Source organism: Muscardinus avellanarius (assembly GCF_963383645.1).
Source record: "Muscardinus avellanarius genome assembly, chromosome: X".
Taxonomy (NCBI): Eukaryota; Metazoa; Chordata; class Mammalia; order Rodentia; family Gliridae; genus Muscardinus; species Muscardinus avellanarius.
In genome coordinates this window covers 68923711-68930475 of record NC_137792.1, presented here as the reverse complement: position 1 = coordinate 68930475, position 6765 = coordinate 68923711, and positions in this window count along the sequence as shown.

Genomic DNA, 6765 nt, shown 5'->3' with positions numbered 1-6765 from the left:
TTTCTCGGCGAAGGAACATCTAAAGCTCCCAGTGGCTGAGCTCAGCACACGCTGCAGGGATTCAGAGTGGAAATAAAAACCAAAAAGAAATACGCCAGCCTCACAGCCGAGGGTGTGGCAGCGGCGCCATATTGCCACCGGCAGCAGCAGCAGCGAATTCACCAAGACCAGTACGGCTACATCTGCATACTCAAGAACAGTGAGTCAAATTGCGGGCCACAGAGGAGAAATCCCAGTACTGTACTCCCTGGGACTTGGCCCAGTGGAGGAGTGGTGGTGGCAGAGATATCACACCATAGGAGAACGTACAACCTGGCACCCCCCACAGTCTAAAGCAGTCTCTATCGACTCTCTGGGTCGGAGACTCTGTGATACAACCCAGTAAAGAAATAGTGGGGTCTGAGATACTACTGACTCGAGATCCAGAACACCTTAAGTGAAGTCATAGTCACCCAAGGGAAGAACCCAGAGAAGGCACAAACATCCGAAATCATGGGAAAGAGGAATAATACTGGAGCAATGAATGCCCACAACCCCACAACATCAGAACCCGATAAAACAGAAATTCAGAGATTTCTAGAAGATCAAATCAGGAAAATAACTGTAGAAATAATAGAGGTGCTTCAAAAAGAACTCAGAGAGAGCCAAAAAGAGATAAAGGATGCAATTAATGAAGTAAAGGCCTCAATTCAAAGCAAAAACAACCGATTAGACCACATGGAGAACAGAAGCTCGTTCTTAGAAGATGATCATTCCAAAAATGAAGGCATAGTTTCTAATCTAGAAAAAAATATCCAACAGCAGGAATCTGATATTGAAGAAATATGGGCCCATTTTAAGAGAGCTAACCTAAGAATAATTGGAATAGAGGAGGGAAAAGAAAGTGAAACCAAAGGGATCAACAATCTCTTCAAGGAAGTAATAGCAGAAAATTTTCCAAACATAGAGCAAGAGGTTGATACACAGGTCCAGGAAACTTATAGAACTCCCTTTAGACAGGATTGGAGAAGAGGATCCCCACGCCACATAATTGTCAAAATGACCAATGTGGAAGCCAAGCAGAGAATCTTAAAGGCAACCAAAACAAAGGGTCAAGTGACATTCAGAGGCAAACCAATTAGAATCACTCCAGACTTCCCACACCAAGTCATGAGAGCCAGAAGGGCTTGGAGTAACATATTCCAAACTCTGAAAGAAAACAACTTCCAGCCAAAAATTTCCTACCCAGCAAAACTTTCTATCAAATTATATGGGGAAATAAGAAGCTTCCATGACAAACAGAAACTGAAGGAATTTATGTCTTCAAAACCAGCACTAGAGAAAATACTCAAAGAGATTAACTACAAAGAAGAAATAGGTAACACACACCAGAACCTGAGAAATAAGATTTTCCATCCAACAGACAACTAAGATTGGTTATCTGTGGAGATTCATTATTTATGTTAGTCTTTTACCTATCTCTAAATTGTATTGTTTGCCTTTATTGTTAATTTTTAGGATTTCTAGTTGGAATATTAATATACCTTCAGATATAGCATTTGGAAATATTTTATTCCATTCTATTAGTAACTTTTAACTCTGTTCACATTGTGTTTGGATATACAATATTTTTTTTATTTTTTAGGGAGTTTGTATACTCTTCTGTTGCCTGTGCCATTGAAATCATATCCTAGAAATCACTGCGAATTTCAATGTTGTGAGGTTTTATGACCCAGATTTTCTCCTAAAAGTTTATAGTCTTAAGATTTATATTTAGGTCTTTTATCTATTTTGAGTTAATACTTGTATATGGGATTAGGTAAGGGTCCAATTTTATTCTTTTCCATGTAATTATTATTTTTCAACAATATTTTGTTAAAAGATTATTTTTTCCACCACCAAATGTTCTTGGAAACCTTGTCAAAAATAACTTGACAATATAGGGAAGAGTTTAGCTCTAGGCTTGTATTTAACACCAATGGTTTATATATCTGCCTTTAGAATAGTACTACACTGTTTCAATTATTGTAGCTTTATATGGTTTGAAATCAGAAAATATATATCTTCTAGCTTTGTTCTTTTTCAAGATCATTTTGGGTACCTAGAGTCCATATTCCATATTAGGATAGATTTTTTTTCTGAAAAATAAATATATAAATATATGATAGTTTCACCAAAAAAAATAGAAAAAAATATTCTCTGTTAAGAAAGAAAGTAAAAAGAAATATTGAAATGTTATCTTTAAGTCATCAAAAGCTTGGTATCAGACAAATGAAACTGTTATGTGAGATTATCATTTTTAAGTTTGGATAAATTGCTATAATACTAGTTGTCAACCACCAAGCCAAGCATCGGAGGGAGGGATGGGGAGAAAATGGGGTGGGGATCGGGTGGGGGCTGACTGGGCGATGTGTGCATGTATGTTTACAAAAGTTTGTATCCCACTATGATGTATGAATACAGTGCACCAATAAAAAATAAAAAAGAGTTCTACATATGAAAATTAAGACTATGCTATCAAAATTATTAACATTAAGTAGACAGAAAAGGATCATGTAAAAATATGTCAGAGATCTCTTTTGAAGAGAGAAGGTAATGACAACAGAGATTAAAAGAGGTTTTCAGAAGTGCTGATAAGAATATCAGTTTGTCTAGAATCTGGATATTTACTATGACACTGTCCTCTCTCCTCTTTCTATCAGTGTTCTGGAGAAATATATTTTATTCATCAGTACTCTTTCTTTACTTTTTTAAATGGGAACCAAAAGTAGGTCCTAAGCTTGAAGCATTTTGGAAAGTGTTGTTTTTTAATACTTTGTTGAAAAAATAATGTTTGTTTTGAATTGAACACTAAAGACAAGCTATTTCTTCTGGCTGCAGATTACATTACTAATTCAAAGCCATTGGCTTGGTATTCATCAAACACATAGTTCCACATAAAAGAATGGGCACATCTCAGCAGAAACCAGTGCTCAATTTTAGAAAATATGACTCATTTTTGGGGACTGGTGCAAAATGATTATAAAAAAAAACCAAGCAATAATTGCTCCAGAGTACACCGGCCCTTTGTGATCTAGAAACTTCCAACTTCGGTGTTTTGGACCCACACATATTAGTCTCTACCCTTCATGAAATAAACTAGTACACCTGCTGCCCTGTGCGCCTTTGATTTTACCTTGCGTGTTAAAGGTAAAAGATGTAAGGTCATAGCACTGCAGAGTTATTGTATATTACATCATTTTTATCCACCCTTCATAGACCAGAGCTGAGAACACTCATAATGGTAACACTCTGGAGTGAAGTCCTGTGTAGTAACTTCAAGAAAAGAACAAAGAAAACAGTTAACTTTTCCTATTCAATAGTGCAACTCATTTCTTTCTTTTTAATTACAAAAAGAATACAGAAGACTATCCATGATTTAAGACTACATTCTATGATGACAACCAAGACCATTTAGTTCAGAAGAGTCTTTAGGGAAGTGATTGTCAAAAGGAATTGAGCCCTGGGAATCTCTGAGGGTGCTGAAGTGTTGGGGGAGGGTGACTGTAGCCATATGGAAGATAAAATATGGTTTTTCTGCAAAATTTTCATCTAAAGATTTTTACATTAGTATTTTTTAAACTCTTTAAAGGACAAAAAATTAAGTGTATTCTAGTTGCAAAATATGCACACATTTTTTAAAATTTATTTATTTAACAATTTTTTATTGAACATAAGTAGTATACCTTTACACTATATTTGGTGCCCTCTCCCCCCCGCCCCTGTTTTCTCCCCCCCCCACCAATGGTTGTCCAGGTTAACCATGTCTTATTCATAATTTTACACATGTTCAGGTGTAGACCCTCATTAATCAAGATCGGCCTTTCTCCTCTCCTATCTTTCCATTAAAACTTAGGTAGTATTTCTCCTCTAATATCTGGGGTCCTACTGGTATCCTTTGTGTTTTCTAGTTTGGGCATATTAGAGGAAAGATGTGTATCTTCTCCTTCTGTGCTTGGCTGATATCACTTAACATGATGCTCTCCAGGGCTTTCCATCTTCTTGCAAATGATATAATTTTGTTCTTCTTTATGGCTGAATAGAATTCCATTGTGTGTATTTCCCACAGTTTTGCTATCCATTCATCTGTTGATGGTGATCTGGGTTGGTTCCATATTTTGGCTATTACAAATTGTGCTGCTATGAACATAGGTATGCATATGTTGCTGTATTTCTCTGAATTCAACCCCTTTGGAAAGATACCGAGGAGTGGTATAGCTGGATCATATGGTGGATCTATTCCCAACTTTCTCAGGAATCTCCACACAGATCTCCATAGTGGCTGAACTAGTTTGCACTCCCACCAACAGTGTAAAAGAGTTCTTCTTTCCCCACATCCTCGCCAGCATTTGTTGTTGTTTGATTTCTTTATGCTTGCTACTCTGACTGGGGTTAGATGGAATCTCAGTGTAGTTTTGATTTGCATCTCCCTGATGGCCAGTGATGAAGAACATCTTTTCATGTATCTATTGGCCCTTTGTATCTCTTCTTTTGTGAAGTGTCTATTTAGTTCATGTGCCCAATTCTTGATTGGGTTGTTTGTTTTGTTAGTGTAGAGCCTTTTGAGCTCTTTGTATATTCTGGATATTAGCCCCCTATCAGAATGGTGGCTGGTAAAGATCCTTTCCCATTCTGTAGGCTTCCTCTTTAGGTTATTGATAGTTTCCTTTGATGAGAAGAAACTTTTTAATTTGATGTTATTCCACTTATTTATTCTTGCTTTAATTTCCTGAGCTTTGGAGGTTTTGTTGAGAAAGTTACTGCCTGTGCCAATATGTTGTAGTGTTGAACCTATGTTCTCCTCTACTAACTTCACCGTCTCAGGTCTAATTTCTAAGTCTTTGATCCATCTTGAGTTGATTCCTGTGTTAGGTGAGATATAGGGGTTTAGATTCATCTTTTTACAAATGGTTAGCCAGTTCTCCCAGCACCACTTGTTGAAAAGGCTGTCTTTTCTCCAGCATATGTGTTTGGACCCTTTGTCAAAGATTAATTGACTAAAGATGTGTGGGTTTGTTTCTGCATCTTCTCTTCTAATCCACTGGTCAGTATATCTGTTTTTGTGCCAGTACCATGCTGTTTTTACTACTATTGCTCTATAGTATAGTTTGAAGTCTGGGATTGTAATGCCTCCTGCGTGTTTCTTTTTATTGAGAATTGCTTTGGCTATTCTAGGTCTTTTCCTTCTCCATATGAAGTTCATGATTGATTTTTCTAGGTCTCTGAAGAATGTCACTGGTATTTTAATGGGAATTGCATTGAACCTATAGATCAGTTTTTGCAGAATGGCCATTTTGATGATATTTATTCTGCCTATCCATGAGCACGGGAGATCTTTCCATCTTCCAAGGTATTCTTCTATTTCTTTCTTTAATGTTTTATAGTTTTTGTTGTAGAGGTCTTTTACATCTTGGGTTAGGTTTATTCCTAGGTATTTTATTGGTTTTGAGGTTATAGTGAATGGAATTGTTGTTTTTGTTTCCTTCATTGTGGGTTCGTTGTTGGCATAAAGAAAGGCCACTGATTTCTTTAGGTTGATTTTGTAACCTGCAACTTTGCTGAATTTGTCAATCAGCTCCAGAAGTCTTTTGGTTGAGTTCTTTGAGTCTTCCAGATAAAGGATCATGTCATCTGCGAATAAGGATAGTTTTACTTCCTCTCTTCCTATGTGGATTCCTTTGATTTCCTTCTCTTGTCTGATTGCTGCAGCAAGAGTCTCAAGGACTATATTGAAAAGGAGTGGTGATAGTGGGCATCCTTGTCTTGTTCCTGACTGTAGCGGAAATTCTTGCAGTTTTTCCCCATTCACTATAATGTTGGCTTTGTGTTTGCAGTATATTGCCTTGATGATGTTGAAGTACTTTCCTTCTATCCCAATTTTTTGTAAAGTTTTTAACATAAATGGGTGTTGGATTTTGTCGAATGCTTTTTCAGCATCTATTGCTATGATGATGTGGTTTTTGTTCTTGGTTCTATTTATGTGGTGAATAACATGTATTGATTTGCGTATGTTGAACCAGCCTTGTTTTCTGGGATGAAACTGACTTGGTCATGATGTATTATTCTCTTGATATAGTTTTGAATGCGTATAGCTAGTATTTTGTTTAGAATTTTTGCATCTATGTTCATTAAGGATATTGGTCTGTAGTTTTCCTTTCTTGAGGTATCTTTATTTGGTTTGGGGATTAATGTGATACTGGCCTCATGGAAGGAATTTGGGAGAGTTCCATCTCTTTCAATTTCTCGGAACATGTTATGAAGTATTGGTATTAGTTGTTCACTGAAGGTTTTGTAGAATTAAGTTGGGAACCCATCTGGGCCTGGGCTTTTCTTTGGTGGGAGAATTTTTATTGCCATTTCTATTTCTTTGGTTGTTATTGGTTGGTTTAGGCTTGCTATGTCCTCTTGGTTGAGTGTAGGAAGGTTAACTGTGCTTAGAAATCTATCAATTTCTTCCAGGTTTTCAAATCTATTGGAGTATAAATTTTTAAAGTAGTTTCTGATAATATTTTGAATTTCTTCACTATCAGTGGTGATATCTCCTTTTTCATTTCTAATTTTGATAATTTGAGTTGATTCTCTTTTTCTTTTGGTTAGGTTGGCCAGGAGTTTACCAATTCTATTAATCTTTTCAAAGAACCAACTTTTTGTTTTATTGATTCTTTGAATTGTTTTTTTGTTCTCTATTTCATTTATTTCTGCCCTAATTTTGATGATTTCTTGTCTTCTACTGGCTTTGGGAATAGA